Source organism: Penaeus vannamei, chromosome 14, assembly GCF_042767895.1.
Source record: "Penaeus vannamei isolate JL-2024 chromosome 14, ASM4276789v1, whole genome shotgun sequence".
NCBI lineage: Eukaryota > Metazoa > Arthropoda > Malacostraca > Decapoda > Penaeidae > Penaeus > Penaeus vannamei.
The window spans coordinates 21,623,385-21,640,854 of NC_091562.1; the positions used below are offsets into that span (position 1 = coordinate 21,623,385).

Genomic DNA, 17,470 nt, shown 5'->3' on the forward strand with positions numbered 1-17,470 from the left:
ACAAAGTTCGATTCGCCATACCGTCTGCCTGCTGTGATGGCGAGCTGATTTAGTTTCCACACGTGACTGGTTAGCTGACGCAGTTCTAACACGTGGCAGGATAACTGGCGCAAGTTTGTCTAATAGTCGTTATGCAGACACGCCAAGATATCAGTATCTTCGGCATCGTGCAGTGGTTTTAGTATTTGAATATTTGTTTTCTCTTGAACAATCTGAATACTGTAGAATCTTGGACATATTTATAACTGTACATTTAAGTGTATGAAAATTATTTTGTCTGCAGTAATTTTAGTGCGAAGAATTAATCCTGATGTAACTCCATCTGTCACGAACGTACATGGACACACGCACGCTCTCTCTCTATCACACACAAATATATATATATATATATATATATATATATATGTATATATATATATATATATATTGTGTGTGTGTGTGTGTGTGTGTGTGTGTGTGTGTGTGTGTGTGTGTATGTGTGTGTGTGTGTGTGTGTGTGTGTGTGTGTGTGTGTGTGTGTGTGTGTGTGTGTGTGTGTATTTATTTATTTATTTATATATATATATATTATTTAGTTGCATGGACAAGTCCGGATTGGGTAGATACGATCTAGAGAAGGAAGTAATTACATATTGAAGGCAAATTTTCTGACGTTTGAAGGGACTGTTATCTATATCGTTTATCTTTAATCACATCAAAGATCTGATATTTTCTTTTTAAAATGTTCTTTTTCAGACATTGTAAATCTGAAGCGGCATGGTAGGTGACTCAGCTGCAGACGTGAATGTGGTTATAAAAAGCCTCTTCTGTATTGCATAATAACTCTCATCCGGGGAAGACACAAACATGGCTGTCCTGAGGCTGCTCGAGAATCGGGGGCGGAGTGTTAACCCCGGTAGTGTGATCCTTATTGACTCTATTACCGCGTGGAAACTCAGAAGAACCTTATTACATTTATTTCATTTTTAGAGGTAATTATTCTTATATCGTGACAGAAACTTTATTTCAAACCTAGCCTTTAAAAATAAGATTTAACATGAAAAATATAACGATAGACAGCATGTATATAAACCACAATTCAAAATAAGTGTATCATCAAACTCAGTGTAAAATAAGTGCAAATTCAAAAAAAATTAGTTGTATCTTTTGACATATTCTCCTATTCGTAATTTTTTTCCTTGAGTATAATTTTGATTAGTGCTTCAATTGGTGTGAAGGAAAACTTCTTACCAACACTTAACCACATGTATCGAACATATCAGTTAAGAGAACAATGGATCATCTCTGTAACTTTAACGTGTCACGGATCTGAAAGTGGTAAATTTGATAACTTAATTTGCCGTCTCTAACAATCCAGCAGAAATAAGTAAATGTAATGATAATAAATAATGTAATAATAATAAGAAATAAGTAAATACATGTACTACTGATTTACAATGCCTAGAGCGAGTTCCAATTTATAATATTGGGGACTGTAGAGCCAACTAATAATAACAACAGCTGTAAAAGTAACTACAGGTAATAAATACAATTTAAAATTATGGTATTGATAGAAACTGCATATTGTTTACCGAAAATGTTAACTCGTTTCTATATCTCTCAAGCTTCTCAGCATTGCACAACGCTAAATACATTTATACTTTTCAAAAATGTTTATTGTTTGGCAAATGATTAAATGTCAATGTTACCGAAGTTGAAAGTGAATTAGTTTATTTTCGTTACCGCTCAGAGATATAAAGAAAATGTATATTTTACGTATTCAAGAAAACAAGAAAAACGGTTAAGGGAGGACTTATATATTACGGTCGTTCACCACTTCTGTGGAGTCCCTTCTTAAGTTGTAAGTAAATAATCCAGTTTTCTTTTAAATTTCTTTTAAGTCGGTATCAAACTGAAGTGTTTGTTATGCTCTTTTTCTGTGTCAGTAGAGTTGAGGGAAAACCTTCTGTTACTTAGTACTACAGCATACAAATATAAATAACAGCAAGACTTTGTTGTATGTTTGAATATTTTCTGATATAAGTATTGATATAATTAATTCACGAGGATCTTGGTCGTGGTATTGAACGACTGGAAGAAATATTTTTGATTGCTGTTATCTCTCTCTCTCTCCTCTCTCTTCTGTCTTTTTGTCTCTCTTTGCTATAATTTCACGTGATTTTTGTAACCTTATATGTCTCTGTTATCTTAATGATCTATACGTTTTTCTTTCTTATCTCCCCCCCCCCCAACAACAAAAAAGCACCGGATTTCCCCTGAACAAGGAAATCCGCATGTATAAAAACAAGGCCAAATAATGTTAGCTTATAATTTAGAGTCTTTCAGAACCTGATCAATCTTAAAAGCAGTTGTATGTCCATCCATCACCTAAAACAAGAAAGACATGTCCAACTGTCATAGAAGAATGGCAGGAGTGTCATCCCTCTAATATCCCTGCCAGAGAATAAATTTATTCAATTGCAACATTTTTCCATGTCGATGCTATCGACATGGAAAAGTGTCTGCGGCAGCGAGGCGTAGCGTTTGTTCAGCAAGGGTGGAAGTGTGAACTGCTACTTTCCAGATGTTGTTTATATCGCTCGGCCACGTGCAAGGCTTGGCCTCGAGATGGCTGCAACATCTGTTGCGCTATCGTGGCAGAAGCTGCTGTGTCAACGCCTTCGTTCGCTAGTAGGTGACGGGTCCCCTTCATGCTTGTCATACATGGAGGCAGGATGGTAGGGTCGCCAGGACCGTCGACTACTGGATCCGAGAGAGCTCATCTGTAGTCACTGTCTGTATCTTCGGCAACCATTCGATTGAGTCTAAACCTCTGCACAGCCAGGCTCTCAGGTGTAGGGGGGGGGGGGGAAGTTACCTTGTACCATCCGTTTGTTGAGACGTCAGATGTGATGTGAGTTAAGGAAAAGTAGGGGTGTGCTGTCAATTGGTGAAAGTAATCGAAGGCTTGATCTTGGTAATGTTACATTAAATGTTGGTAGTGTCAAGTTAAAAGGGGTTATTAGCAGAGCATTTAGTCTGGAAGTTAGGTATATGACATGTGTTGCTGGTATAGTAAGTGAGGAAGTGGTGAGCTGGCAAGTGTGGGGTAGTACAAATGTACCTGTGATAAGTGTGTTATTTGGTGTATCGCGACACTTGATAGTTGCAGTTGTAGCTTACAAGAAGTGTAGGAGTGACACACATATTGAGGACAGGACAAAGGGATATGGTGAACTGGGAACCTCATCGAAGGTGCAGTGGGAGTGTATATTGATGTTAGACTGGAAAGCACGGGAACAAGATGGAAGGTTGTAATTGTTCTGTGGTAAGGCATGTGTAGCACACGAAACGACGGGGTGATAGTCTGAGACAACCATCTGGGAAAGGAATGGAGAGGGATTGACCGTGCAGGGACTTAAGGATGATAGTGGGGGCAGAAGATGAGGACGCATGGGGTATTGTTAGCAATGTGAGGAAAGGGGTGTATACGGCATGTTTGGAAGGTGCTTAAGGGTAGGAGGAGAATGAGGACGGACAGGACGCGAGGTGGCAGGTAATACCGTAGGTGGGCGTAGAAGAGTGTTGTCTCCAAGGCTGTAAAGGGCTTGGTAAGACATGGAGGTGATCTTGCTTATGAAATTATGCATATTGTGTGGGGATATTAAACTTGGGAGTACCTCGCCTCGGGTGACCATTATCAAGTCTGTATTGAAGCGCTTTACATTATTTATAAAATTACATATAGCCAACTCATATGAAAATACACTAATATCGAATCTTTGTACATTATCGATATTCTCGGATAAGGTATGTAGCTGTTCCTCTATACTAGAGCATAAAGTAGAGAGTGACTTAATGTTTTTATTAATATAATCTAATGCATGAATCAAAGAAACAAATCTTGCAATGACATTGTGGAGGGATGACTTGTACTCAGCGAGATGGCTGGTAAGGGTGTCTTCGTCGATGATACCAAAAATGCATGTGCAATGTTTCCGATCGCATTTATGAGGCCACGGCAAGGGCGTGAACGATTGCCAATAGTGAATTTGCTCAAGCCATCTATTGTGGCATTCAAGATGTGAGTGAGAAGCTCCCTCTGTGTACCATTCAAAATCTTATCATGGCCTATGTAAGATCTTAGCTCTATAAGCTTGGTATGGTGAAATGTGGCAAGTGAAGAGGATTCTAATAAAGGAGTTAGAACTACAGTTATTTCTGCATGGTTAGTGACAGGGAAGGTGACGCCTAGATCCTCTATAATGGCGCCAGGGACGTTCCGAAGATTGCCAGGAAGATGGGTGTCACTAGCAGCAAGAATTGACAGGAGAAGGAGGAGACTCTTCTGCAAGCATATAGGACTTGGAGTCAGAGTGATGCATTGCTACCAGAGAAACGGTCTACAAAATACTTAGTGGCAAGCTTTAATTGGTCAGAGTGGAGCCATGCCTGTGACTCAGCCCTTAAGTTATTACAGAGTGCCTTGTTAATGTGACACTGTAGTAACCTGTAGGGCACATCGAAGATAGGGGCTAGCTTTTGCATAGGAGAGGCTTTATGCTCTTAAATCCTAATGCACCAACCTCAATTGTATTAACCCTATCTTATGTTGGTCAGCATTTATCCTGTCCCTGGATGAAGTTAGGTTTACCTTAGCTAATATAAATGCATTTTATTGTCTGATAACTAGTGACTTGGCATAATTGACATCTTAGTTAGGGGCAGGTATCCCATCTAAGAACTCATAAGGGAGTCTTGTCAGTGCCAAATAGCAGGAAATGAGGGATATCACCCAATGAGGAATGGTAATTGCAGTAAATATCTGACTGTACGATCGATAGGTAGAGATCTCGGTCATCATCATGGTCAGAAATCATAGTTCTCAATAAATTTATGATGGACTTGTTCAGTCTTTTCGTAATACCATTAGCCTGAGGTTGGTATGGAAGGATGTTAACCTTCTTGACATTCATTAAGTTGCATAATTCTGAGAGCATGTTAATACAAGATTCTTTCCCATTATCACTGCTGGGCTGCTAAGGGGACTGGTATCTGCATATGATGTACAAAGCTCTAACAACGGTGTCGGCTGACTTGTCTGGTATAGGAACAAGATCTACTGAAGTTATCAGTGAAAACTAAAATTTACATGTTGCTCCTGGGGGTTGCTATAATTCCTGATACTTTCTGGAAGGGAAAGTCAGGGATGTCATACAACAATGCAGGGGCAGGATCATGGATTGAACCTTCGTATAATGGGCAGACATGACAACTCTTGATGTGTTGTAAAACTCTAGGAAAAAGAACGACCTAGAACGCCGAACAGCTTTGGAATCTCCAGTGTGAGCTGCCTCTAATGACTTGTGGGCACTCAGGCACTCGAAGACTACTAACTGTCTTTAAGTGGTCTTTATACGCTTCTGTTTCTTCTTGGCTATAGACAGTCTAAAGAGAAGGCCCGACTCATCTAGGTAGAAATCCTTAACTGGGAGGCCTTTTTTAGGAGACAAGGGAGTGTTGGGGTTTCCTTCTAGATTCTTGATCATATCCTTATACAAGTTATCGCTTCTCTGTTTTTCCTTTAAGTCATTTATATCTAAAGCATCCAGGGGGGCAGGCTTCAGAGAACAGGGAGTACATGGGTGCTCGAGATATGGCATCTGCAACCTTATTGCAAGGGCCAGGAGTATATACAGTCAAAGGATTGAATTCTAACAAGGTATCCAAATGTCTTGTCAATCTACCACGGGGATCTTTGCAGGACATGATGTGGGTTAGTGGCTGATGGTCTGTTCTTACTTCTATATCTATAATTAATTCCCGAAAATGTTTGACAGATGTTGAGTAACAATCTTCAACAATGGTTAAGGCCCGACTCGCAAAGGCAATTTCATTTTATTTTTGGACAGAACTACTGTATAGCTTGTTCTGAGTACTCTTTTTGATTTAAATTTTATGTATTTATTTTTTTTTCTGAATTTTTGAAGTAGGCCACTTCAAGAAAATCAAAAAAAGTGAAAACTTGCTTACATTTGTCTACTTTGCAAGAAGCACAGGCAAAAATTGGAAAAAAAGTATTCAGAACAAGTTGTAGATATTTTATTTTTCTACAAAATCAGCCATAATACGGTATTTTTGGGCAAAAATTGCACCTGTGAGAATTTCCGCGATACCTAAAGGTGGTGAACCGAGATATCGGCATTTATCGTTTTCTTCATCTTTCCATGACTATCTTGGTATCAACAAAACAAGGTATAGGATTAGTCTTCTTACACCATAATCCTCTGTCATCTACCTGTATTCGAAAGTCTTGCGGACATTGCCAGCACGTAACGGTTTCTTAAAATCTTACCTATAGTGTAGAGTGGTGGCAGTGTTTTGGGGGGTCAATAGGCCTACTTTGACCATTTTTAAAAATTTATATAAAAAAAACAGCCATTCTGATTTCATGTGTGAATAGAACAATCTTTCTATAATTATATATGGAGAAGTGAGAAGTCGACCTTCCTTTTTTGGTGAATATTTTTCGAAGGTGACTGTTAAAACACCCTAATAGGAGATTTTGAAAATATATGTCGCTTTTAAAAGAAGCACAGGAGAATATTGCAAATCCTTATTGCAGTATGTAATAGATCTACTATTCAGATTCGAAACGAGCCATAATACGTTAAAATCGGACAAAATGCGTGTGCTATGCGTAAAAGTGTAAAGGACCTAATAACCACGATCTTTTTCCTTTTCATTATAATTACATTTTACATGACAAATGTACAAAATACTTGTATTTGATATAATTATCTGCTATTTACCTATAATTGTTGTTCTAATGGGGTTTTACAACGTATAATATTGGTCGAAATCTTTTCTCAGCACGGTCGGGGCGTCGTGGACGATGAAATAAGTCCCATTACATCTGCGGAATAATGGTGTTTAACTCTACGGGTTTACGGGGCCAATTTTCACACTCAGACCCCGTGGAAAGACGAAAAACAATTGCATGGCGATATAAAAGTATGTATATAAGGTTTATAAGCACATATAGATAATTTTCGTGTACCCCATGACCTTTTGTTTACTTATATTGTTACTTCCGTTTGTTTCTTTGTTTGTTGATTGTTTGTTTGTTGTTTTTTTATATTTCTAAAAGTTATGAACACATTTTAATGAGATTTTAACCAAAGGTGTATTTTAACCTAACTTAAAGGCTTATTGCACTTTGGTGGTGATGCGGACCATGGTTTGGATCCAGGATCTTTCCTGTCTAACTGTCTTTAAGTGGTCTTTATACGCTTCTGTTTCTTCTTGGCTATAGACAGTCTAAAGAGAAGGCCCGACTCATCTAGGTAGAAATCCTTAACTGGGAGGCCTTTTTTAGGAGACAAGGGAGTGTTGGGATTTCCTTCTAGATTCTTGATCATATCCTTATACAAGTTATCGCTTCTCTGTTTTTCCTTTAAGTCATTTATATCTAAAGCATCCAGGGGGGCAGGCTTCAGAGAACAGGGAGTACATGGGTGCTCGAGATATGGCATCTGCAACCTTATTGCAAGGGCCAGGAGTATATACAGTCAAAGGATTGAATTCTAACAAGGTATCCAAATGTCTTGTCAATCTACCACGGGGATCTTTGCAGGACATGATGTGGGTTAGTGGCTGATGGTCTGTTCTTACTTCTATATCTATAATTAATTCCCGAAAATGTTTGACAGATGTTGAGTAACAATCTTCAACAATGGTTAAGGCCCGACTCGCAAAGGCAATGGGCTTTAGTTTCCCCTCGCATAAATAGAGTGCCAATTCCTACGTTAGAGGCATCAATTGCTAGGATGAAACGCTTGGAAAAATCTGGAAATGGCAACACTGGGGACTCAATTAACTTAACAGAATGTTTTTTTTTTTTCTTTCGATTTTTAATTTTTTCTTGCCGATTTTGATGAAACCCACACCCTTTTATTTAGGCCCCTTCCCATTGCCTGTGGTCGAATTTTTTTTTCTTCCGAAATCGCCTGTACAGTTTTTGAAGCATTGCAATAAAAACGAAAAAAAAAAAAAAAAGAGGCGAGGGGCGGAAATCCTCACGTCTTCAAAAACGGCAAAACCTACAATTTTATTTTATTTTTGGACAGAACTACTGTATAGCTTGTTCTGAGTACTCTTTTTGATTTAAATTTTATGTATTCATTTTTTTCTGAATTTTTGAAGTAGGCCACTTCAAGAAAATCAAAAAAAGTGAAAACTTGCTTACATTTGTCTACTTTGCAAGAAGCACAGGCAAAAATTGGAAAAAAAGTATTCAGAACAAGTTGTAGATATTTTATTTTTCTACAAAATCAGCCATAATACGGTATTTTTGGGCAAAAATTGCACCTGTGAGAATTTCCGCGATACCTAAAGGTGGTGAACCGAGATATCGGCATTTATCGTTTTCTTCATCTTTCCATGACTATCTTGGTATCAACAAAACAAGGTATAGGATTAGTCTTCTTACACCATAATCCTCTGTCATCTACCTGTATTCGAAAGTCTTGCGGACATTGCCAGCACGTAACGGTTTCTTAAAATCTTACCTATAGTGTAGAGTGGTCTACTTTGACCATTTTTAAAAATTTATAAAAAAAAAACAAAAAAAAAAAAAAACAGCCATTCTGATTTCATGTGTGAATAGAACAATCTTTCTATAATTATATATGGAGAAGTGAGAAGTCGACCTTCCTTTTTTGGTGAATATTTTTCGAAGGTGGCTTAAAACACCCTAATAGGAGATTTTGAAAATATATGTCGCTTTTAAAAGAAGCACAGGAGAATATTGCAAATCCTTATTGCAGTATGTAATAGATCTACTATTCAGATTCGAAACGAGCCATAATACGTTAAAATCGGACAAAATGCGTGTGCTATGCGTAAAAGTGTAAAGGACCTAATAACCACGATCTTTTTCCTTTATATTATAATTACATTTTACATGACAAATGTACAAAATACTTGTATTTGATATAATTATCTGCTATTTACTTATAATTGTTGTTCTAATGGGGTTTTACAACGTATAATATTGGTCGAAATCTTTTCTCAGCACGGTCGGGGCGTCGTGGACGATGAAATAAGTCCCATTACATCTGCGGAATAATGGTGTTTAACTCTACGGGTTTACGGGGCCAATTTTCACACTCAGACCCCGTGGAGATATTTGTATTGGTGACAGAGATCTAGCTCAACGTCATTGATGTGTCGGCAAAGACCATGGTATTAATGTCAATATTGCTAGACTCTTTTACCTGTCATACATACGGTCGGTCATAGATTATCATGCATTGCACCTAGTATTATACAAGGAATCAGAGTTGGCTAGTTTAGAAATTGTACAAAATGAGGCCATGAGGCTTATTCTCGGCGCCCCTAAGACAACGAGGATTGTGAATATGAGATCAGAACTTAATTTGCCGTCTGTCTATGAAAGAATATTATACATAAACACCACTTTTGGCAACATCGATTCAAATTCAAATCCATGGCAACAAGTAACATGTAAGCACTTGTCTCAGCTGAACATATCCATAACTAAGACCCTACATGGACGTTCTGCTCCACCGTGGAAAATGTCGGACCTAAGTGTATTTTATACGACTGCCCCCAAAAAAGACAGTGTCCCTGCTGTACTTAAGCAGTATGCTTTAGCAATTATCAATGAGCACCTTGAAACTATGCCCAATGCGTATGAATGCTACACTGATGGATCCTTGCAGTCTGGGAGTAGAGCAGGATGCGCTTTTGTCGTATATAAAAACAATATTTTGCAGCACCAGGATTGTAGGCGGGTTCATGACTGGGCTAGCACTACGCAAACTGAGTTGGCAGGAATGCTCATAGCCACCGAATTTCTATTAAGTCAAGGCTCAGGAGTCATTTTCTGCGACTCACAGAGTGCTCTCCAGGCATTGAACACACTAGACAAAGGTGCAGGAAATATTGCAAATGACATAAGGATAAATGTGTATCGTGCAAAAGAACGAGGCCATGATATACGTTTTGTGTGGATACCATCGCATGTTGGAATCCCCAGGCATGATCATGCTGACCGCCTAGCAAAATCAGCATGTGACAAGCAAAGTGTTGATATAGATCTTGGAGTACCTCTTGCTAGGATTTCACACATAATTAAAACTTCCTTCAAAGAGGACTTGTCTGACTTGATTAATTCTCAACGGCCTGAAAGCTGTAGCATAAAGCACTATGACAGGTTTATGCAAGATGTTTTCATCTATGGTTTATACAAAACAAGAACAAGACAGTGTGATATTGTGACCGCAAGAATCAGGCTGGGATATAGATTGTACTGGCAGGTCAGTACAGCCTGTAATGTTGAAGAAACGAAGTGTAAATTATGCAATGAAGAATATAAGCGAACACTTGTACATTATATCTCAGAGTGCCATGTAATACAGCCTTTCAGACCACCTAGCATGAGGTATGGAGAACTATGTAACTACTTCATATCATCTGATGTCTTGGAAGATATAATTATGTTATATCCTAAATTTGGAATGTAGTATCACATGACCACATATCAAATGTTACATTGCCTTTCCACGCCCAAGCCGTATGCCGGCTTGACAGATGAGTAGATAAATTACTGATCGTTCTTTTCCTTTAAATGATATATCTTAGACCGTAATAATTTTATGATATAGATTTATTCTGTAATACTATTATATAATGCTTTGACCATGTATCAAATGTACTACAGCTTGCCCACGCCTGTGCAGTTAGCCAGGGTGGTAAATAAAGGACTAAACTAAACTAAGACCCCGTGGAAAGACGAAAAACAATTGCATGGCGATATAAAAGTATGTATATAAGGTTTATAAGCACATATAGATAATTTTCGTGTACCCCATGACCTTTTGTTTACTTATATTGTTACTTCCGTTTGTTTCTTTGTTTGTTGATTGTTTGTTTGTTGTTTTTTTTATATTTCTAAAAGTTATGAACACATTTTAATGAGATTTTAACCAAAGGTGTATTTTAACCTAACTTAAAGGCTTATTGCACTTTGGTGGTGATGCGGACCATGGTTTGGATCCAGGATCTTTCGAAAAGTTATGAACAGATCTTAATAAAATTTATACCTGTGGTTTGTCTTAGCCTGATTAATATTCCATAAAATTTTGGTGGTGATCTGGATCATTTGGCAATCCTACCCCCATTTGGGGGTGGGGGGGGAGGTTTGCATTTTCTAAATGTTTTGCTCATAGATCCAACTATGTACTAGTATAATGAAAACATAAATAAAATAAAATACTCCATATGAGCGGCATATCATGTTTATTTATTTGCATGAAAAAAATCTTCATTATTGTTTATTGGACGCTTGCCAGATTTTAGAAATTATTCCAAAAAAATGAAGGTTGATCTCATCTTACGTGAAATCTAATAAGCTTTCAGAAAATCTAATTATTTTTATCATCTCTAATCAGTGGGTCACAATTGCCGATTTTTTAAAAGGTGAAAAAATATTTCGGTCGACATCGAAAATGGCTGTTACCACCTAAAAAAATAACGGTCGGGCCTTGTAATTTTCAGGGGAGAATCAAAGGCCCTGAAACTCCTTAAAAATGCATAAAACTCAATTTCGGCAAGATGGGCGTAAAACGTCGAAAAAAAACGACCGTACCCTTAAGTAGCCGGGAAGGAGGGCTTCCAATGGAACCAAAATGGGATATGAAAGGTCTGTAAAAACCTGCTAAAACTAGGCTCTTAATCTGATGTTAATCCTTTGGGACAGGGAATTTACTAATGCTCTTTACTTTGTCATAAGAGGAGATTACTACTGTAGTTATAAGAAATTCAAAGAAAGAGGGGAAAAAAAAAAGAGAGAAGAAAAAAAAAGCATGGAATTTCTGTGGGTTTATGGTCAATCTGGCTTAACGAGTCTACTAAAGATCTTCTTAATTTTACTTCATGTTCTGCGACATCTTTTGACACTACTATTTGGTCGTCAAGGTAAATGAGTACATCATATCCAACAAGACCACTCATGACAAGGGACATTAATCATGCAAAACTTAGTGGAGCGTTCCTTAGGCCAAAAGGCGTTCGTGTGAATTCCGAGTGTCCAGAAGGGGTGGGAAAAAGCCGTTTGTTTTTTTAGAATCAGGGTGCATGAGTAATTGATGAAATCCTTTGGCTAAGTTGAGAGCTGAGAAGACCTTATTAGTCCTGATGTCTTAATGATGCAATAACAGCCGAAGGGAGGGAGTGGGAAGTCAACCGGGTCAGCAGTGGCCTTCTCGAGTGCAGGACGGCGGCTATGAGGAATGCGGTAACTTAGAATATAGACAGGTTGAGCATCAGGAACCAGGTTGATCTTGTGTTGTATGAGATCAGTCTTGCCAAGGGGTGTTCTGATAAGGTGTGTTAGGGGTAGTGGCATAACCTCCTGGCATGCAGGGATAATAAGTACAACGAGGGTTAGGGGCAGGCAGGTAATGGCAGGGGGGGAGGGTTGGGTTGGCATGTTGGCGCATGAATGAGGTTAGAGGGGCGTTGGTTAGGCTGACCATGCTGAGGTGGGGAGGTCGGCTTCTCAGACAAGGCGTTGGCTACCTGCACATCAATGGAGGAAATTTCTTTTAATTGCTAAAAAAAAAACGTCCGGCACTTCGACTACGTTATCTCTTTTCTATTTCACGCCATACTTTCTCCTGACACAATGGGGTGAGTGAGGATGCAAATACACCCGAAGTAAAGTAAAGCATATATTCATTATGTGATGCGGTGTCATGAAATGCCCCCTTGATGTTTAACAGGGCGTTGTCTGGGATGGAGGAAATCCAATTATTCACAGCAAGTCTGATGCGGTTACAATGGGTGCGGATGTTAGCATAAAAAAAGGACTGAGGTCGTAAGCTAAAAATCCTGGAAACGACCTTAAATACAAGGTCGTTGTTACATCCGCCGCCTTGGCCGCGAACGCCTATTTTTACTCCTACCAGCAGGCCCAGACCAAGCTGGTGCATCTGCAAGAGAAAAAAGATTGTGGAGACGCTTGAAGCCATCGAACAGAGCCTTCCCAGGCTGCCTTTCTTCCGCCGCGACGTCTTCTTCGACGACATGGACTGCAGTGCCACCTCGAAGTGGTACTTGCCCAGCTCCTAGGGCGCCTGTGACGATGCCACGCTCGCCCACATCCAGGAGCTTTACATCCAGTTCCAGGAAGACAGCCAGAGGGAGAGGGAGGTTGTTTATATGCACACACACACACACACACACACACACACACACACACACAGTACATGATCAACCTAAGAGGGCCTAAGTAGAATGCCAAATTCCTGTTTAAACAATTCCCACGAGGGGTTAGGTTGTTAGTCAAAGGCATTAAATGCTTCCCTGGCCTTTGGTGAGGTAAGATCGATACGGGAATGAACAGTATTTAAACATTTCATAATGAACCCGGTGTCTGATCGCATTGTTCCCGTTGATACTATGAATTCCTCTATTTCCTTGATCAAGGAATCCATGTCTAGCTTCAAACTTGGTAACAGAATAAGGTTGGAGGAAGACTGGGTTAGAGGTTGTAGGGGGTTCCGAAGGCATTGTGGAGGGAGGAAAATGTGGTGCACGGGGGCGAAGGGATGCAGGAGCGGGAGGAGTAGGGTGTCTCACGTTATGTAAGGGAGAATCACACCGAGAATGTGCGGTGTCGTTTGTTTGTGTTTGTTAAAGGTGTCTCTTTTATGCCAACAATAGTTGCATCTATTTTCAAGGTATACTGTGCTCGGCTGCGTGTGAATGGTCGTGTTGTTTGGTTTGACCTATGCAGATAAAGCTGGAAATCTGAGTGTAAAAGTGTAGAAGGCAACAAAGAGGAAAGTCTTAGAGGAACTAAATACAGAGAAAAATCAAAGTTCTTAAAGGGAGCAGGTACCTTATCGATAGGTGTTTGGATGGGTGCGAAACTGGCTGTACACAAGAGAAGCGTGGCCGGCAGCAGAAGACGGCAGGGGGCGAGGCGCTGTAGAGTAGTCGGAGAGCGATCAGCGTAGGCGTTGTGAGGTCCGTGAAACTGCTACCATCAACTGTCAACGACATGTAAGATGGTCTTAGGGCGGTAATCAAAGTGGTCTTGGCTTTCAGTTTTATTCACTTCAAAGCGAGTGGATGAGAGCTGGACTTCTGTCGAGGTATGGAGAACATCCCCTATTTATCTAGCTGCTATCCTGAGCAGGTGCCTGCTTCTGTATTTTGGAGTGTCGGTTCTTCCGGCCGTGACAAAGGGGGTGAATTCGCCAGACTGCTTGAGGGGGAGAAAGTTCCATGGGCAAACAAGCTCGGGCATGGTAGGCGCGAATCAGCTGTTTCCTCTGGCACTGTAGATACAGGAAGTCTGCTACCTTCCGGATGTTGTTTATACACATAAACAGTTCAAAACGTTACAAAGACCTTCTAGCTGTAAATCCATGTTCTCCAGAGAGTGCACATTGACCTGACCTAATGGGTAGTAATCTAGTTTCACAGTCAGATGGATGTATTCCTAACATAGATTAAGGCCACATTGATAGAGCTGCTGCCATAATGTAGTGGTCCTTGCTCTGGCTAACTGTAGGCATTCATCATGATATTAGGCATGACCAGTATTATCCAATAAGTGAATTTGTAATCTGAACACTCGGAGGCCCTTCTAAAAGTCCCTGTATGACTCAGGTTGATCTGTACTGATATCAGGAAATTACGTATCTGTACCTCACTGGCTGGTTTACCTTTCCCTTTCTGCATTGAATATAAATAAAAGATGTTATAAAATATAGCTACCATTTTTATGCATTTTTCCATGGTGAACTACACTATTAGAGAATGTTCCCGTGAATTTGGAGGTGAGTAGGTATGCCAACAACATTGCTTCAGGTGATGAAGTCTTCCAAATAGGTTTGGTAGATGGGTGCTACAGTTCATGATCTCACCAGGCTTATCCTTGCTATTGCCATTTGCTTTGTTGTTGGATGTTCTAGACTCTCTAGAGGTAGTCATGTAATTAATATTGATGTCAATATAATGTTGAATTCTGTTTTTTTTTTTATGTTACTGATCAAGCACAAAGGCAAAGAGTTTGGTCAAGCAAGGTGCAAGAGAGGTGCGTTACAGACACTTTCTGAAAACTCTGGGAGATTTTGATATAAAGGTTGTCTGACTATGCTCCTTTTCTGATGTGCTGCCACTATTTAAGTTTTCTCTTATTTTGCCAATAATATACAGACTGGGCTATATAAAGCTATAAGGCATAGCAATTTCTCTCATTCTGCATGGATTTGGACTATCCATTACTTTGGTCAGATTTCTTACTGACGTATTAACATTTAAAGAGTGCAGTGCATGTTAGGTTCTGCCCTTTCTACATTTTGAGTTTTAATGAATGTTCTCTACTTATGAAACCTCTTGCTTTCTACATTGTAAGGTCATTTTATGTGGTAACAGAAAACCTTGCAGATCGATGACAACTAGTATTTTTTTCAGATTAACTATGTCCTATAGGTTTTCCTTGCCTTACATTTTATGATGTGTACGTATATATTTTTCTCTTTTATAAAAATAACCTTGTTTTTTTTTTAACAAACACAAATGAAGAAAGGTGTACATACTGTTAAATTGAAATGTTGCCGCAATAGAAATAGAATAAAAACGTGACGGATGTAGTAAAAACCATATATAGTGTCATAAATATATAGCAGATAGAAAGACTAAAAATAAGTGCTGAATTACAATTAATTCAGTTCTTATTCCTGTACACGAGGAGTGCTAAGGTTTAAACAATCCAGGTAAATTCGGTAATTTCTTAATCAAAAGGGTTTCTATTATTTTTCTATTTATCAATTAAAAAGGTATCCTTCCAGTTAAGCTGATGGCATTCATCTATAAAACATTATATTCCCTAGAGTATCTAATGTCACCTTTATGTCCACCTTATTTTTGCCGAAAGCCCTGGCAGCTTTGCCTGTGAAAACGTTTGGACAGAGTTTGCAAGCAATAGCATAAATGCCTGATGTGTCACGAACACCACTGGCTGCATTGTAGTTCACGGAAGTTTACCAAAGAGTTACACAATGTGTCAGGATAGATAGTCTTTGATGACAGTGGCTTGGGGAAGATCTGCGCAATGAGTGAAAGATTGTCTAATAAGTGAACCGGTGTAACATCTCTAATCAATCTAGGCGACTAACGGACTTATGGAACATATCTAATAGCACAACAGATGCCATCGGTGAAGCGCCGACTTGGAATTAATGGCCGATTGAAGGGGGAATGACCTGTTCGTGTGAGCAATCCTGAAGAAACTTTTTTTTTCCACCTGGAGGCAATCAAAACTTGTTCCCCCAAGCCAGCACTCCCAAGAAAATTTTACGGTGTCCTCGCGTCCCCTATATTTATAGCTTATTTAGGGATAAAGGTGAATTTATACTGAATTCAATAAACGAAAGGAAATATTTTATTTTATTTCCTAGTAATATGTCAAAAATAAAAAAATGTGTACAAGAAAAGAAATTCCAAGTTAATATTTGAATAAACCTTATAAAATATAATCACTCTTACTTGAAATGTCTGCAAATAATAAAATCAAGCATCCAACTTTATACCGTTTATCAATGAATTTCACTTCAGTGACTCTTGTTCTCGTTTCTTGATTTTTTTTTCGAAATGGGTAAACCGCAAAGGAGTGAAAATAGATAAATTTATTGTCATTAAGTTGGATTCTTCTCGCACCCCCTGGAATGCTATCTCAACTATCTTAAGTGGTTTCCCAACCAGGGGTGCGAGCACCCCTGGTTGGGAGACCCTGGTCTAAGAGGTCATGAAAATGCCGGGCAATTGGAGAAGACCAACAGCAGTATGACGACTTCAAACGTGGGTTCCGCAATAAACAAAATTCAGTGATATATCCATACACACAAAGTGAAACTTGTCACGACGTAGGTTTAAATGTAGTTAAAATGAAATAAGCGAACAAAGCAATTTTTAAAAAGAATAGACAGTACATTATCTATTTTGGTTTTAAGATCATAGGTTTTATATAATCCTTATATTGGTTGAAGACACAGTCAGAGCTTACATATTTGTTGTGCTCTTAGATTATGGTACTGCACCTAGGATACCCGGGTATATGGAATCTAGAAAGTACGCAGTATATTAAGGAAAAAAGTTACACAGATGAGGTAACGTGCAGATATGAAGCTGAGGCGAATTTGTGCCTATGATCCGGATATCACTTATATCTTGATTCTTGACAAGAATGCCAGCCATGTAGCTGATCTTATGCCAGTTGTACATAATGTGGGGTAATCAGTAAGTCCCATTGCACTGTGCTATTTCTCTGCCTTTAGTCACATTTTAAAATTCTGAATGTCCAAGATCTTCGGGCAGCCTAATGAACATTATCACCCACTACCGCGAGAATATTACCTTCTGCCATGTACACATAGTTGAACAGAAAGAGATG

General features: G+C 39.0%; 1 protein-coding gene across 2 annotated transcripts in view; it reads right to left on the reverse strand.

The window, feature by feature from the left end:
* Window positions 1-16,970: 16,970 nt before the first annotated feature.
* Window positions 16,971-17,470, reverse strand: part of LOC113802195 (uncharacterized) — a 17,461-nt gene continuing 16,961 nt past the window's right edge. For both annotated transcript variants that reach the window (XM_027352725.2, XM_070129816.1), the window contains exon 5: window positions 16,971-17,470. This exon is cut by the window's right edge and continues 999 nt beyond it. The gene's annotated coding sequence lies outside the window, so the exon portion shown is untranslated.